The sequence below is a fragment of the Lynx canadensis genome, chromosome X (genome assembly GCF_007474595.2).
Source record: "Lynx canadensis isolate LIC74 chromosome X, mLynCan4.pri.v2, whole genome shotgun sequence".
Taxonomy (NCBI): domain Eukaryota; kingdom Metazoa; phylum Chordata; class Mammalia; order Carnivora; family Felidae; genus Lynx; species Lynx canadensis.
Genome location: NC_044321.2, coordinates 74,470,953 through 74,489,449, shown reverse-complemented (window position 1 = coordinate 74,489,449; position 18,497 = coordinate 74,470,953). Strand labels below are relative to the sequence as shown.

Genomic DNA, 18,497 nt, shown 5'->3' with positions numbered 1-18,497 from the left:
AGAGTCACATTCCAAGGTACCAGAGGTTAGTACTTCAACATACAAATTTTGGGGGACACAATTCAGCCGATAACATATACCTTCTCTGTTATTGTGTTGGAAAACAAAAGCATTCCACATAGTAAGAAAAAGTCACAGTTCTCTTGTAACATCTCAGCTTTCAAACACAGAGAGAACCTATATGAGCTCATTTAACCTTGAGAGGACAGGCAGACAAATGAATACACACACACACACACACACACGCACACACTATATCTCTAGTATGGAGTTGCCAATCAATTTGTAAAACAGCTCTCTGAATGAAAAACCACTCTGCCAAAAAAGCATCGTCATCAATGAAAATAAATGATTTACCCAAAGTGCACAAAGTAGTTACTATACTCCAAGCACAAGAATTACATTGCACAAGCAATTATTTTCTCCTTAGATCACAAGTTCATTGAAGAAAGGAACCACGATAGGTCAGTTAAAATTTACAAACATATCAGCATATAAGCATATAAACTGGATACTAATTCAAGTTATGAATATCTGTTGATAACTAATAGGAAATACATTGGCTACTATATAGTCCTCAAAAAAAAAAAAAAAACTCCATAGGAAAAAACAAGATTCCAGGAATTTGAGGATTTTCTTCCTGAAAACTGATGTACAAACCTACAAAAATGCATAGAATACAAGCTCAAATGAGAAAATGAGTGAAAAGGCTTTAAAAACTCCAAAGCACTTTATACCTAAGGTGGCATTTTTTAAGATGATCCTCTTCTACCCTCATCCCATTCAAAAGACCTAATTTTGGTTGAACTGTTCTTTCCTAACAGATAAACAGATAAAAGAAACTTGATTAACTAAAATGGGAAATGGAAAAAACATGTGAGAAAACATACACAGTAAGTTAAGTCTTTAATACTGATCATAAACTTACTGCTTCCACTTTTTACCCTGACAAGGTTACCTGGATTAAGAAAGCATCACCTCATAAAAAATACCCTATGTTATGCCACTGTAAATATTATAATGTTAACAGCAAATTTTATACATACCCTTAAAGGATATATGATATAGAGACTATATTACTTAATTACAAAAACAAAGGGGTGCCTGGATGGCTCAGTCACTTGGGCGTCTGACTTCAGCTCAGGTCACAATCTCACGGTCCGTGAGTTCAAGCCCCGCGTCAGGCTCTGGGCTGATGGCTCGGAGCCTGGAGCCTGCTTCCGATTCTGTGTCTCCCTCTCTCTCTGCCCCTCCCCCATTCATGCTCTGTCTCTCTCTGTCTCAAAAATAAATAAACGTTAAAAAAATAACAAAAACAAAAAAACACTATATAATTATCTCAATATTATGTGGCTAATCAAAAATTTTGCCATAGTTCAAAAGTAAAAAAAAAAAAAAGGCTGGTTTAATCGAGATATAACTGACATATAATATTTTATCATAATGATTTGATATTTGTATACACTTGGAAATGATAACCACAGTAAGTCTAGTTACCATCTGCCACCACACAAAGCTACATATTGCTTTTTCTTGCAATGAGAACTTTTAATATTCTCTCTCTTACCAACATTCAAATATGTACAATATTACTGACTACAGTCACCATATTGTATATGGTATCCCAATGGCTTATTTATTTTTAACCCAGGAGTTTGTACCTGTTGACCCCTTAACCCATTTTGCCCACATCCCAAACCTCTTCCCACAGGCAACTACCATTCTGCTCTCTATGACTTTTCTTCAATTGTTTTGCTTTTTAGACTCTATATATAACTGAGATCATACAGTATTTTTCATTGTCTGACTTATTTATTTCACTTACCATAACACCCTCAAGGTCCATCCAAGTTGTCACAAATGACAATATCTTTCTTTATGGCTGAATAATATTCCATTGTGTATGTGTATGTATGTATATTGATTTATATGTATGTGTATATATGTATGTATATTGATTTATGTATATTTCATATATTGATATATGTATCATATATTTTATATATTGATACATATGTCAATATGTATATTGATTTATATACATACATACATATATACAATATATACACATACATACACATCTTCTTTATCCACTCATCCATCAATGGACACTTGGATTGTTTCCATATCTTGGCTATTGTAAATAATGCTGTGGGCGCCTGGGTGGCTCAGTTGGTTAAGGGTCCAACTTCAGCTCAGGTCGTGATCTCATGGTTTGTGGGTTCCAGCCCTGCTTAGCGCTTTGTGCTGACAGCTCAGAACCTGGGGCCTGCTTTGGATTCTGTGTCTCATTCTCTCTCTGCCCCTCCCCCACTTGTGCTCTGTCTCTGTCTCCCAAAAATAAATAAATGTAAAAAGAAATTATAAATGATGTTGCAAATAACATAGATGTGCATATATCTTTTCAAAATAGTGTTTTAATTTTCTTTGGATAAATACCCAGAAGTGGATTACTGAATCATATGGTAGTTCTATTTCTATTTTTTTTAGAAATGTCCATAATGTTTTCCATAGTGGCTGCACCAATTTAAGTTCCCACCAACGCACAACAGTTCCCCTTTATCTACATTTCCACCAACACTTGTTATTTCTTGTCTTTTTGACATTCCAACAGGTGTGAGGTGATAACTCATTGTACTTTTGATTTGCATTACTCTGATGATTAGTGATCTTGAGCACCCTTTCACATGCGTGTTCGCTATTTGTATGTCTTCTTTGGAAAATAACCTATTCAGATACTAGTCCCCTTTTTTAATAGTATTGTTTTTTTTGTTATTAAGATGAATAACTTCTTTATATACTTAGGATATTAATGCTTATCAGATATGATTTGTGAACATTTCCTCCCGTTTTCTGTAGGTTGACTTTTCATTTTGTTGATGGCTTCTTTTTCTGTACAGAAGCTTTTTAGTTTGATGTCGTCCCACTTATTTCGCTTTTCTTGCCTCTGCTTTTAGATCAGATCCAAAAAATCTTCAGCAAGACCAAGGTCAAGAAACTTACCAAATCTGCTTTCTTCTAGGAGTTTTATGGTTTCAGGTCTTATATTTTAGTCTTTGAATCATTTTGAACTAATTTTTGTGTATGGTATAAGACAGTAGTCTGATTTCTTTCCTTTGCACGTGGCTGTCCAGTTTTCCCAACACCATTTATTAAATTGGTTACTATTGCCATTTGCCAATTGTATATTTTCACCTTTGTCACAAATTAATTGACCATAGACACATGGGTTTATTTCTGAAAACTCTATTCTGTTCCATTGATCTATGTATCTATTGTTATGCCACTACCATACTGCTTTCATTACTATAGCTTTGCAATAAGTTTGAAACTGGAGACTATGATATTTCCAGCATTGTTCTTTCTCAAGATTGCTTTGGCCATTTGGCCTTTTGTGGTTCCATACAAATTTTAGGGTTGTCTGTTATATTTCTGTGAAAAATGCCCTTCAGATTTTGATAGGGATTACACTGAATCTTTAGGTTCTTTTGAGTAATATGGACATTTTAACAATAATTCTCTCAATACATGAGCATGGGATATCTTTCCATTTATGTGTGTCTTCAATTTCTTTCATCAAAATCATAGTTTTCATTGAACAGGTCTTTCACCTCCTGGTTAAATCTATTCCAAGGTATTTGAATCTTTTTGATGCAATTATAAATGGGATTGTACTCTCAATTTCTTTTTGATAGTTAATGTATAGAAATGCAACAATTTTTATATTGATTTATATCCAGCAAAGTTACTGAATTCATTTATTACTTCTAACCATTTTTTGGTGGAGTCTTTAGAGCTTTCTATGTATAAAATAATGTCATCTGCAAATAGTGACAGTTTTACTTCTACCTTTCCAATCTAGATGCCTGTTCTTTCTTTTTCTTGCCAATTGCTCTGGCCAGGATTTCCAACGTTATACTGAATAAAAGTGGAGAGAGTGGGCATTCCTGATCTTAGAGGAAAAATTTTCCTTTTTCACCATCAAGTATAAAGTTAGTAGTGGGCTTGTAATATAGGGTCTTAATTGTGTTGAGGTACATTCCAACTTTATTGAGAGTTTTTTTAATCATAAATGGATGCTAAATTTTGTCAAATGCTTTTCCTAATCAATTGATATCATATGACTTTTATCCTTCATTCTGTTAATGTGGTGTATCACATAAACTTATTTGAGGATGATGGATCATCCTTGCATCCCTGGAATAAATCTAACTTGATCATGTGTTATCCTTTTAAAGTATTGTTGAATTTGGTTTGCTAGTATTTGATTGAGGATTTTTGCATCTATGTTCATTGGGGATATTGGACTGTAATTTTCTTTCTTGGTTGTGTCCTTCTCTGGTTTTGGAACCCAGATATTGCTGGCCTCATTAAAATGAGTTGGAAGCTTTCCCTCCTCTTCAGTGTTTTGGAAGAGATTGAGAAGTTTAGGTATCAAATCTTCATGGGGTGCCAGGGTGGCTCAGTTGGTTAAGCATCCAATTTCAGCTCAGGTCATGATCTCATGGTTTGTGCATTCAAACCCTGTGCCGGGCTCTGTGCTGACAACTTGGAGCCTGGAGCCTGCTTCAGATTCTGTGTCGCCCTCTCTCTCTGCCTCTCCCCTGACTGCATTCTGTCCCTCTCTCAAAAATAAATAAAATATTAATTTTTTAAAAAAATAAATAAATAAATAAATAAATAAATAAATAATAAATAAAAAGTAAATCTCCTTTAAGTGTTTGGAAGAATTCACCCATGAAGCCATCTGGTTTTAGACTATTGTCTGTTGGCAGGTTTTTGATTACTGATAAAATCTCCTTACTAATAATAGATCTGTTCAGATTTTCTATTCATGATTCAGTTTTTGGAAGATTGTACATTGCAAAAAAGTTATCCATTCCTTCTAGTTTGTCCAGTTTGTTGATATATAATTGTTCATGGTAGTCTCTTGTGATCCTTAGTATTTCTACAGTTTCAGTTGTAACAAATATCATTCCTGATTTTATTTAACAGAGCCTTTTCTCTTTTTCAACTGGTGAGTCTATCTAAATGTTGGCCAATTCTGTGTATCTTTTCAATGAACAACTGTTAGTTTCATTGATCTTTTCTATTTGCTTTTTAGTCATCATTTCATTTATTTCCACTCTGATTTTTGCTATTTCCTTCATTCTACTAACACTGGGGGCATCATTTGTTCTTCTTTTTCTAGTTCCTTTAGGAGGAAAGTTAGATTCATATTTTTCTTGTTTTTTGAGGTAGGCCTGTATCTCTAGGAAGTTCTCTCTTAGAATCACTTTTCTTGCATCCCATAGTAAGTTGTTTTTTTTTTCTTTTTATTTGTCACAATGTATTTTTTTTATTTATTCTTTAATTTCTTTTGTTGACCCACTGGTTGTTCACCAGTATGCGGTTTTATCTCCATAGTTTTGTGATTTTTCCAGTTTTCTTATAATTGATCTCTAGTTTCATACCATTCTGGTGGTCAAAAAAGACAATTGATAGGACTTCAATCTTATTAAATTTATTGAGACTTGTTTTGTGGACTAACTTAGGATCTATCCCAGAGAATATTCTATGTGCATTTAAAAAGAATGTACTTGGGGCGCCTGGGTGGCGCAGTCGGTTGAGCGTCCGACTTCAGCCAGGTCACGATCTCGCGGTCCGTGAGTTCGAGCCCCGCGTCAGGCTCTGGGCTGATGGCTCAGAGCCTGGAGCCTGTTTCCGATTCTGTGTCTCCCTCTCTCTCTGCCCCTCCCCCATTCATGCTCTGTCTCTCTCTGTCCCAAAAATAAATAAACGTTGAAAAAAAAAAAAAAAAAAGAATGTACATTCTGTTCTGTTTTCAGATGGAATGTTCTGTTTATATCTATTAAGTTCATCTGTATAATGTGTCAATTAAGGCCAATATTTCCTTACTGGTTTTCTAATCTATCCATTGATTAAAGAGGGTATTAATGTCCCTACTATTATTGAATTGCTGCTAATTTCTCCCTTTAGGTCTATTAATATTTCCTTTATATATTTAGGTGCTTCTATGTTGGATACATAAAGTTACAAATGCTATATCTTTTTGTAGGATTGATATGTTTATCATTATGCAGTGCCCTTATTTATATTAAATTACAATCTTTGTTTTAAAGTCTATTTTGTCTGAAAAAACTATAGCTATGCCAGTTTTCTTTTGGTTTCCACTTGCATGGAACGTCTTTTTCCATTTTGTCACTTTCATTTTTTCACTTTCAGTTTGTGAGTCTTTACATCTGAAGAGACTCTCTTGTAGGCAGCATATAGATAGGTCTTATACTTTTATCCATTCAGCCATTCTGTCTTTTGATTGGAGAATGTGCATTTAGGAATTTACCCAAGGGATACAGGAGTGCTGATGCATAGGGGCACTTGTACCCCAATGTTTATAGCAGTGCTTTCAACAATAGCCAAATAATGGAAAGAGCCTAAATGTCTATAAACTGATGAATGGATCAAGAAATTGTGGTTTATATACACAATGGAATAGTACTTGGCAAAGAGAAAGAATGAAATATGACCTATTGTAGCAACGTGGATGGAACTGGAGAGTGTTATGCTAAGTGAAATAAGTCATACAGAGAAAGACAGATACCATATGTTTTCACTCTTGTGTGGATCCTGAGAGACTTAACAGAAGACCATGGGGGAGGGGAAGGAATAAAAAGGTTAGAAAGGGAGGCAACCAAAATATAAGAGACTCTTAAAAACTGAGAACAAACTGAGGGTTGATGGGGGGTGGGAGGGAGGGGAGGGTGGGTGGGTGAGGAATATTGAGGAGGGCACCTGTTGGGATGAGCACTGGGTGTTGTATGGAAACCAATATGACAATAAATTTCATATGAAAAAAAGAAAAATATAAGATTAAAAACTTCTACACAAAGAATAAACTCCAAGAGAAAAGATGCAAATAAAAAAAACTGGGAATAAACTGAGGGTTGATGGGGGGTGGGAGGGAGGGGAAAGTGGGTGATGGGCATTGAGGAGGGCACCTGTTGGGATGAGCACTGGGTGTTGTATGGAAATTTATTTGACAATAATTTCATATTAAAAAAAGAACTAAGTAGACTATTTAAAAATTGATAAATAATAAGAAAATTCTGGAAAATTATGAAAAGATGAGTGAAAAAAATAAAAATAATTATTGATAGGTATGTACTTATTGCTAATTTGTTGATTGTTTTCTGGTTTTCTTCCCTTGTGGTTTGATTATTCTCTTTAGTGTTATGCTTATATTCCTTTCTTATGTACTTCTGTGTGTCTAGTCTAGATTTTTGCTTTGTGGTTAGCATGAGCCTCACATATAACAGCCCACATATATAACAGTCTATTTTAAGTTGACAGAACTTAAGTTTTCATGCATTCTAAAACTCTACATTTTTACTTCCCCCATTTTGTTTTTCATGTCATAGTTTACATCTTTTTTATTTTGTGTATCTCTTAACTGATAACTACAACTAGTTCTAGTTATTTTGACTAGTTTTGTCTTCTAACCTCCATACTAACTTTATAAGTGCTTAATATACTACCTTTACTATATTTACCTTTGCCAATAAGATTTGTAATTTCATGTTATATTATTACTTCTTTTAAATTCCTTTTGAATTGAGGGGCGCCTGGGTGGCGCAGTCGGTTGAGCGTCCGACTTCAGCCAGGTCACGATCTCGCGGTCTGTGAGTTCAAGCCCCGCGTCAGGCTCTGGGCTGATGGCTCGGAGCCTGGAGCCTGTTTCTGATTCTGTGTCTCCCTCTCTCTCTGCCCCTCCCCCGTTCATGCTCTGTCTCTCTCTGTCCCAAAAATAAATAAAAAACGTTGAAAAAAAATTAAATTCCTTTTGAATTGAGAAGGCAGAGAGAGAGAGAGACAGAGAGAGAGAGAAAGCACATGAGTGGGGGAGAGGAAGATGGAGAGGGAGGGAGAGAATCTCCTCACTGAGTGTGGAGCCTGACACATGGCCCAAACTTACAGTGGTGAGATCATGACCTGAGCTGAAATCAACAGTCAGATGCTTAACTGATTGAGCCACACAGGTACCCCTATGTTTTCTTATTACTAATCAATGCCTTTTCCTTTCAGCTTAAAGAAATTCCTTTAACATTTATTGTAAAGCTGGTTTAGTGGTCATGAACTCCCTTAGCTTTTGAATATCTAGAAAACTGTTTATCAGTCTTTCAAATCTAAATGGCACCATCTTCTCAGAGTATTCTTGTTTGGAAATTTTTCTCTTTCAACCCTTAGAAAATATCATTTCCCACCCCCACCCCCCCCCTACCCTCTGGCCTGCAGAGTTTCTACTGAAAAATCTGCTGCTACTCTCATGGGATTTCACTTGTACATCATAACTTGTTTTTCTCTTGCTTTTAAGATTCTCTCTTTAACTTATGACTTTTTAATTATAATGTGTCTTGGTGTGGATCTATTTTGCTTCTTATTTAGAACTCTCTGAGCTTCCTGGACCTGAATGTCTGTTCTCTTGCCCTGGTTATGGAAGTTCCTGGCCACTGTTTCTTCAAAAAAGTTTTCATCCCCTTTCTCTCTCTCTTCTCCTTCTGGGACCCCTATAATACAAACATTATTCCACTTGATGCTGTTCTATGGGTCCCTTAAGCTATATTTTCTTTCTTTCTTTTTTTTTTTTTTTGGTGTTCTATTTGGATTACTTCCACTGCCCTGTCTTCTAGATAACTGATCCTTTCTTCTGCTTCATCTGGTATGCTGTTGAACCCCTCTAGTGTATTTTTTAGGTTAGCTATAGTATTCTTCAGCCTTGTAACTTCTGTTTGCTATTTTCTTATATTTTATGTCTGTTGGCTAAAGATCTCACTGTGTTCATCCAATCTCCTCCCAAATTCTATGAGCATCTTTATGACCTTTGTGTTTTTTTAGTAATTTTTTGTTGCAATTCCCTTTAATAACAATGTTACCTCAATTAAATGCAACAAAGTAGAAAACATAAAGTAGCCAATCAAACAGTTCAGGATGTGTGTAACAATATCCCTTTAAAATAATACCTTTGTTTTTCCTTAGAAGTTTCAAATATAGTTTAAGAATAGAAAAAATATAGGCTAAAATGTCACTTTTCTCAATATCATCTTCAATAATATTTGCCTATGAAATTACTTTACAATTAGAAAAATGTGAATCTCATACCTCAGTCTATACACATATATTAGCATCATGACAAGGATTTTGGTGTGATATAGTAGGTAGAAATGGTTAGCTCCTGTCTAGGAAAAAATTTTTTCCCAAACTGGCTATTCAGGTATATGACCTTTTCTTTGACCTCTTCATCAGGTAAATTACTTATCTACATTTCATTAAGATTTTTTTCCCTAAGGTTTTATCTTGCTCTCTTATTTGCAACACATTCTTCTGTTTCCTCATTTTGCTTGACTCTCTAAGTATTAGGCAAAACAACAACCTCTTCTGGTCTTGAGGGAGTGTTCTTATGTAGGAGATTAACCCAATCTTTAAACCTGGTCATAGCTCTTGGTTGTTTCTTGAACCTTTGTGATTATCTCAATAGCTGGATTTATTCTTGATAGGTCCTAGTGTTGAGAGTGTTCTAGTACCTGTCAGTATTCCAACGGGAGTGATCTCAGCACCTAGATTCAGACTGCCTGGAAGCCAGACTATCAGGTAGCAGCTTTTAAACAGTGTAAATATATACAGTCCTCTGGGACTACAATCATAAACCCTACTGACCTCCAGACCAGGCAATCTGGAGGTGTCCCCTGGGTGACAGTTGCAAAACTCAGGCTTCAGATGCATGTATAAGCTTTTTTCAGGGATGTACCAGTGAGCAATAGTGAAGCTAAAGAGTGCAAAGATGGCATCCTTTAGCCTCAGTTCCCAGAGAGCAGCTCCACAGCCTGTAGATGTGTGGCAAACATAAGTCTGCCCCTCAGACTAAAGCTCCAACACAAGTAAATAGGACATTTTCACGGAATAACTCATGGTCTGTTTCAGTCTATTGTGTATTGAATGAGCTTTTCAGCTAGTTCTTAGGTCTTTTTCAGAGGGAATTTTTCTATCTGTAGCTGTAGATTTGGTGTGTCTCTTGGAAAAGCTGAGTTCAGGATCTTGTTATGCTGCCATCTTGGACTGCCCCTTCAATCACTATAGTTGCTTTAAATGTCATATCAAGCACCATATTTGAAATGTATTCGTTTACCTGATTATATACACAAAAAAACATCAACAGAAATTTCTACCAAGATTGCAATTAAAATACAAAGAAAATAAACTTGTAGTGCATAATTCTACATGAAAAGTGCATCTTCTTGTTTCTAATATCAGGATATATTATAAAATATAACTGCTCCATACATATCAATATTAATGCACTCAACTTATAAAATATGTCTAAACATAAAGTCGATATTCATACTGTTTTAGATGTTTCCAAATGCCCAAGGTATAATGACTTACTAATATTTATAATCTATATTATCTTAGCATTCTTTAAACAATTAATTTAATCCGGCATTAGGAAATAATATATTTTGTGACAATGCACTGGAAGGGAAGGGACTGATAAGAAAATGTTCTAAAAGTGAATGGAGATTTCAATAACAAACTTTTCAAAACATATACAGATACTCCTTTCCAAAACGAGTATAACACACAAGCTGGCTTGCAGCGTTAAAACATAAGGAAATGGGAAGATAGCTACTCACTGCACATAATGTGAAATTAGAAAAGACTGAAATTGGAACTTTAATAGTACTTGTGCTACTTTTAAAAGATCACTTATAATATGCCATCATCAAACAGTCTCAGGTCTTATTTTCATCTGATTACCAAATGAGTTTTTCTAATTTATATATACTAGTTAAAAATAATTGCATTATTTTTATCTGATTGAATTGAGATATTTTACTAAGTTGTCACCCCCATAAAACTAAATGTTTTGTAGTAGCAACTTCACTAAGATTTCTAGGAGAGGCGCAGGAAGATGGCGGCGTAGGAGGACGCTGGGCTCACCGCTCGTCCTGCTGATCACTTAGATTCCACCTACACCTGCCTAAATAACCCAGAAAACCACCAGAGGATTAGCAGAACGGAGTCACCGGAACCAAGCGCAGACGAGAGGCCCACGGAAGAGGGTAGGAAGGGTGGCGAGGCGGTGCGCGCTCCACGGACTGGCGGGAGGGAGCCGGGGCGGAGGGGCGGCTCGCCAGCCAAGCAGAGCCCCCGAGTCCGGCTTGCAAAAGCGGAGGGGCCTGACGGACTGTGTTCCGACAGCAAGCGCGACTTAGCGTCTGGGAGGTCATAAGTTAACAGCTCTGCTCAGAAAGCGGGAAGGCTGGAGGACAAAGGGAGGGTGAGCTGCTGAGCCCCCGGACGACAGAGCTCAGTTTGGCAGGGAACAAAGGCGCTCGCCAGCGCCATCTCCCCCGCCCATCCCCCAGCCAAAATCCCAAAGGGAACCGGTTCCCGCCAGGGAAATTGCTGGCTCCGCGCAAACACCCAACTCTGTGCTTCTGCTGAGCCAAACCTCCGGCAGTGGATCTGACTCCCTCCGGCTGCCACAGGGCCCCTCCTGAAGTGGATCACCTAAGGAGAAGCGAGCTAAGCCTGCCCCCCCTGCTGCCGTGCACCTTGCCTTCCCACCCCAGCTAATACGCCAGATCCCCAGCATCACGAGCCTGGCAGTGTGCAAGTAGCCCAGACGGGCCACGCCACCCCGCAGTGAATCCCGCCCCTAGGAGAGGGGAAGAGAAGGCACACACCAGTCTGACTGTGGCCCCAGCGGTGGGCTGGGGGCAGACATCAGGACTGACTGCGGCCCCGCCCACCAACTCCAGTTATACACCACAGCACAGGGGAAGTGCCCTGCAGGTCCTCACCACACCAGGGACTATCCAAAATGACCAAGCGGAAGACTTCCCCTCAGAAGAATCTCCAGGAAATAACAACAGCTAATGAGCTGATCAAAAAGGATTTAAATAATATAACAGAAAGTGAATTTAGAATAATAGTCATAAAATTAATCGCTGGGCTGGAAAACAGTATACAGGACAGCAGAGAATCTCTTGCTACAGAGATCAAGGGACTAAGGAACAGTCACGAGGAGCTGAAAAACGCTTTAAAGGAAATGCAAAACAAAATGCAAACCACCACAGCTCGGATGGAAGAGGCAGAGGAGAGAATAGGTGAACTAGAAGATAAAGTTATGGAAAAAGAGGAAGCTGAGAAAAAGAGAGATAAAAAAATCCAGGAGTATGAGGGGAAAATTAGAGAACTAAGTGATACACTAAAAAGAAATAATATACGCATAATTGGTATTCCAGAGGAGGAAGAGAGAGGGAAAGGTGCTGAAGGGGTACTTGAAGAAATAATAGCTGAGAACTTCCCTGAACTGGGGAAGGAAAAAGGCATTGAAATCCAAGAGGCACAGAGAACTCCCTTCAGACGTAACTTGAATCGATCTTCTGCACGACATATCATAGTGAAACTGGCAAAATACAAGGATAAAGAGAAAATTCTGAAAGCAGCAAGGGGTAAACGTGCCCTCACATATAAAGGGAGACCTATAAGACTCGTGACTGATCTCTCTTTTGAAACTTGGCAGGCCAGAAAGAATTGGCACGAGATTTTCAGGGTGCTAGACAGCAAAAATATGCAGCCGAGAATCCTGTATCCAGCAAGTCTGTCATTTAGAATAGAAGGAGAGATAAAGGTCTTCCCAAACAAACAAAAACTGAAGGAATTTGTCACCACTAAACCAGCCCTACAAGAGATCCTAAGGGGGACCCTGTGAGACAAAGTACCAGAGACATCACTACAAGCATAAAACATACAGACATCACAATGACTCTAAACCCGTATCTTTCTATAATAACACTGAATGTAAACGGATTAAATGCGCCAACCAAAAGACATAGGGTACCAGAATGGATAAAAAAACAAGACCCATCTATTTGCTGTCTACAAGAGACTCATTTTAGACCTGAGGACACCTTTAGATTCAGAGTGAGGGGATGGAGAACTATTTATCATGCTACTGGAAGCCAAAAGAAAGCTGGAGTAGCCATACTTATATCAGACAAACTAGACTTTAAATTAAAGGCTGTAACAAGAGATGAAGAAGGACATTATATAATAGTTACAGGGTCTATCCATCAGGAAGAGCTAACAATTATAAATGTCTATGCGCCGAATACCGGAGCCCCCAAGTATATAAAACAATTACTCATAAACAGAAGCAACCTTATTGATAAGAATGTGGTAATTGCAGGGGACTTTAACACCCCACTTACAGAAATGGATAGATCATCTAGACACACAGTCAATAAAGAAACAAGGGCCCTGAATGAGACATTGGATCAGATGGACTTGACAGATATATTTAGAACTCTGCATCCCAAAGCAACAGAATATACTTTCTTCTCGAGTGCACATGGAACATTCTCCAAGATAGATCATATACTGGGTCACAAAACAGCCCTTCATAAGTTTACAAGAATTGAAATTATACCATGCATACTTTCAGACCACAATGCTATGAAGCTTGAAATCAACCACAGGAAAAAGTCTGGAAAACCTCCAAAAGCGTGGAGGTTAAAGAACACCCTACTAACGAATGAGTGGGTCAACCAGGCAATTAGAGAAGAAATCAAAAAATATATGGAAACAAACGAAAATGAAAATACAACAATCCAAACGCTTTGGGACGCAGCGAAGGCAGTCCTGAGAGGAAAATACATTGCAATCCAGGCCTATCTCAAGAAACACTAAGATTTCTAAACCCATAAGGAAACACAATCAAGTAACAGTGTAAGAAAGCCAAGTTTTATCAAGAAACAGCTACTTCAAACTCCAATAATCAGTGTTTTGTCTCCCCCTTCTGGACTATACAATTATTAAAAAAAAAAACGCAGAGTAAGATTTGATCTTTTTTCATAGGATATATTCAAACAAAAGGCCTGACACAAGTGTAACATTGCATGAAGTAATCATTAAGATACTATTGGGTCACTAAACAAAATTTCAATTTAATAATGCAATAGGAGATTAACAGCCCACATGTACATACTGCCATGTTAGTGGTATTTTGTGGATATTATGATTACTAGGGGGCTGATAGGAAGGAATGCATCAATAGCATTTTGAATATATTACTTGGAGCCTGACCATAAGTTGATACTTTAACAGGAACTTGCATTCAGTATGACTTCTTTCACCAGCATGGAGGAACAAATTTCTTTGGCTCTATTTTGCAAAAAAGGTTCTACAATATTCATTGAGTCAGTGCCTGTGATCCCCATGCTCCAATTAGAGCAAACAAAGATACCCTTGTGGCTAACCTTCACCTATGATGGAGTTGTCCTTTTGACTCAGATTATTTAGAAACACTGCAAAAGGTACAAATGTAACATCTTACTTATGTTAAATGGCTTATCTGGTAAGCAGTACTACATGACACCAAAATGATTAGCTCTTTTCTATCTGAGTACATTTAGTCACCTTGAAGTATACATGGCCTTCATTACCTAATACATGTATTGAGGCTTCAGTTGATAAAGAGGTAAATGTTATTCAAACCATAAACATGTACAGCCACAGGTAAATGTGATTCAAATGATAAATATGCTCAGCAGCAATGTACAAAGTATATTTAAAATTGTAAAGGTAGGAATTTGAAATAGTGAAGCAAATTATAAAATTCTACTCTTAATGCTACAAGTGCTAAAGAAAAGTTCTTGGGTGTTAACTTTTTTCTTATTTTTCTGTGATTTTACTAATTACTCCATGATTACACGCCTAACTAAACTCATCATTTTTACTCCAAATTTATTTTATTTTTTTAATATGAAATTTACTGTCAAATTGGTTTCCATACAACACCCAGTACTCATCCCAACAGGTGCCCTTCTCAATACCAATCACCCTCCCTCCCCTCCCTCTCACCCCATCAACCCTCAGTTTGTTCTCAGTTTTTAAGAGTCTCTTATGATTTGGCTCCCTCCCTCTCTAACCTCTTTTTTTTTTCCATCCCCTCCCCCATGGTCTTCTGGTAAGTTTCTCAGGAGCCACATAAGAGTGAAAACATATGGTACCTGTCTTTCTCTGTATTACTAATTTCACGTAGCATAACACTCCCCAGTTCCATCCAGGTTGCTACAAAAGGCCATATTTCATTATTTCTCATTGCCATGTAGTACTCCATTGTGTATATAAACCACAACTTCTTTCTCCATTCATCCATGGATGGACATTTAGGATTTTTCCATAATTTGGCTATTGGTGAAAGTGTTGCTATAAACATTGGGGAACAAGTGCCCCTATGCATCAGCACTCTTGGATCCCTTGGGTAAATTCCTAGCAGTGCTATGGCTGGGTCACAGGGTAGATCTATACTTAATTTTTTGAGGAACCTCCACACTGTTTTCAAGAGTGGCTGCACCAGTTTGCATTCCCATCAACAGTGCAAGAGGGTTCCCATTTCTCCACATCCTCGCCAGCAATTATAGTCTCCTGATTTGTTCATTTTAGCCACTCTGCCTGGCATGAGGTAGTATCTGAGTGTGGTTTTCATTTATATTTCCCTGATGAGGAGCGACGCTGAGCATTCTTTACATGTGCCTGTTGGCCATCTGGATATCTTCTTTAAGAAGTGTCTATTCATGTCTTCTGCCCATGTCTTCACTAGATCATTTGTTTTCGGGTGTGGAGTTTGGTGAGTACGTTATGGATTTTGGACACTAACCCTCTATCCAATATGTCATTTGCAAATATCTTTTCCCATTCTGTTGGTTGCCTTTTAGTTTTGTTGATTGTTTCCTTTGCAGTGCAGAAGATTTTTATCTTCATGAGGTCCCAATAGTTCATTTTTGCTTTTAATTCCCTTGACTTTGGGGATGTGTCAAGTAAGAAATTGCTGCAGCTGAGGTCAGAGAGGTTTTTTCCTGCCTTCTCCTCTAGGGTTTGGATGGTTTCCTGTCTCACATTCAGGTCCATTATCCATTTTGAGTTTATTTTTGTGAATGGTGTGAGAAAGTGGTCTAGTTTCATCCATCTGCATGTTGCTGTCCAGCTCTCCCAGCACCATTTGTTAAAGAGACTGTCTTTTTTCCATTGGCTATTCTTTCCTGCTTTGTCAAAGATGAGTTGGCCATACTTTTGAGGGTCTAGGTCTGGGGTTTCTATTCTATTCCATTGGTCTATGTGTCTGTTTTTGTGCCAATACCATGCTCTCTTGATGATTACAGCTTTGGAGTAGAGGCTAAAGTCTGGGATTGTGATACCTCCCGCTTTGGTCTTCTTCTTCCATATTACTTTGGCTATTCAGGGCCTTTTGTGGTTCCATACAAATTTTAGGATTGCTTGTTCTAGTTTAGAGAAGAATGCTGGTGAAATCTTGGTTGGGATTGCATTGAATGTGTACATAGCTTTGGGTAGTTGACATTTTTACAATATTTATTTTTCCAATCCATGAGCACAGAATGTTTTTCCATTTCTTTATATCTTCTTCGATTTCCTTCATAAGCTTTCTATAGTTTTCAGCATACAGATCTTTTACATCTTTGGTTGGGTTTATTCCTAGGTATTTTATGATTCTTGGTACAATTGTGAATGGGATCAGTGTCTTTATTTGTCTTTCTGTTGCTTCATTATTAGTGTATAAGAATGCAACTGATTTCTGTACATTGGTTTTGTATCCTGTGACCTTGCTGAATTCATGTATCAGTTCAAGTAGACTTTTGGTGGAGTCTATCAGGTTTTCCAGGTATAGTATCATGTCATCTGCAAAAAGTGAAAGCTTGACTTCATCTTTGCCAATTTTAATGCCTTTGATTTCCTTTTGTTGTCTGATTGCTGATGCTAGCACTTCCAACACAATGCTAAACAACAGCAGTGAGAGTGGACATCCCTGTTGTGTTCCTGATCTCAGGGAGAGAGCTCTCAGTTTTTCCCCATTGAGGATCATATTAGCTGTGGGCTTTTCATAAATGGCTTTGATGTGTTTAAGTATGTTCCTTCTATCCCGCCTTTCTTGAGGGTTTTCGTTAAGAAAGGATGCTGAATTTTGTCAAATGCTTTTTCTGCATCGATGACAGGATCATATGGTTATTTTCTTTTATTAATGTGACGCATCACATTGATTTGCGAATGTTGAACCAGCCCTGCATCCCAGGAATGAATCCCACTTGATCATGGTGAATAATTCTTTTTATATGCTGTTGAATTTGATTTGCTAGTATCTATGTGCTGAATACGGGAGCCCGCAAATATAAAAAACAATTAATCACAAACATAAACATCCTTATTGATAAGAATGTGGTAATTGCAGGGGACTTTAATACTCCACTTACAATAATGGATAGATCATCTAGACACAGGGTCAATAAAGAAACAAGGGCCCCCGAATGATTACATTGGATCAGATGGACTTTGACAGGTATATTTAGAACTCTGCATCCCAAAGCGACAGAATATACTTTCTTCTCGAGTGCACATGGAACATTCTCCAAAATAGATCACATACTGGGTCACAAAACAGTCCTCAATAAATACAAAAGAATTGAGATCATACCATGCACACTTTCAGACCACAACGCTATGAAACTTGAAATCAACCACAGGAAAAAGTCTGGAAACCATCCAAAAGCATGGAGGTTAAAGAACACCCTAGTAAAGAATGAATGGGTCAACCAGACAACAAGAGAAGAAATTTTTTAAAAAATATGGAAACAAATAAAAATGAAAATGCAACAATCCAAACGCTTTGGGATGCAGCGAAGGCAGTCCTGAGAGGAAAATACATTGCAATCCAGGCCTATCTCAAGAAACAAGAAAAATCCCAAATACAAAATCTCACAGCACACCTAAAGGAAATAGAAGCAGACAGCTAAGACACGCCAAACCCAGAAGAAGAAGAGAAATAATAAATTCTGAGCAGAGATAAACAATATAGAATCTAAAAAAAAAAAACTATAGAGCAGATCAATGAAACCAAGAGTTGGTTTTTTGAAAAAGTAAACAAAATTGATAAACCTCTAGCCAGCCTTCTCAAAAAGAAAAGGGAGAGGACCCAAATAGATAAAATCATGAATTAAAATGGAATTGTTACAACCAATCCCTCAGAAATAAAAGCAATTATCAGGGAATAGTATAAAAAATTATATGCCAACAAACTGGACAACCTGGAAGAAATGGGCAAATTCCTAAGCACACTTCCAAAATGCAGACAGGAAGAAATAGAAAACTTGAACAGACCCATAATCAGTGAAGAAATTGAACCAGTTATCAAAAATCTCCCTACAAATAAGAGTCCAGGACCAGATGGCTTCCCTGGGGAATTCTACCAGACATTTAAAGCAGAGATAATACCTATCCTTCTCAAGCTTTTCCCAAAAATTGAAAGGGAAAGAAAACTTCCAGACTCATTCTATGAAGCCAGCATTACTTTGGTTCCTAAACCAGACAGAGACCCAGCAAAAGAAGAGAACTACAGGCCAATATCCCTGATGAATATAGATGCA

The 18,497-nt window shown here is 37.5% G+C and overlaps 1 protein-coding gene across 9 annotated transcripts in view; it reads right to left on the bottom strand.

Moving 5' to 3' along the window:
* The window catches only part of DIAPH2 (diaphanous related formin 2), a 1,054,294-nt gene that overhangs the window by 935,184 nt on the left and 100,613 nt on the right, over window positions 1–18,497 (bottom strand). The window lies entirely within an intron of this gene.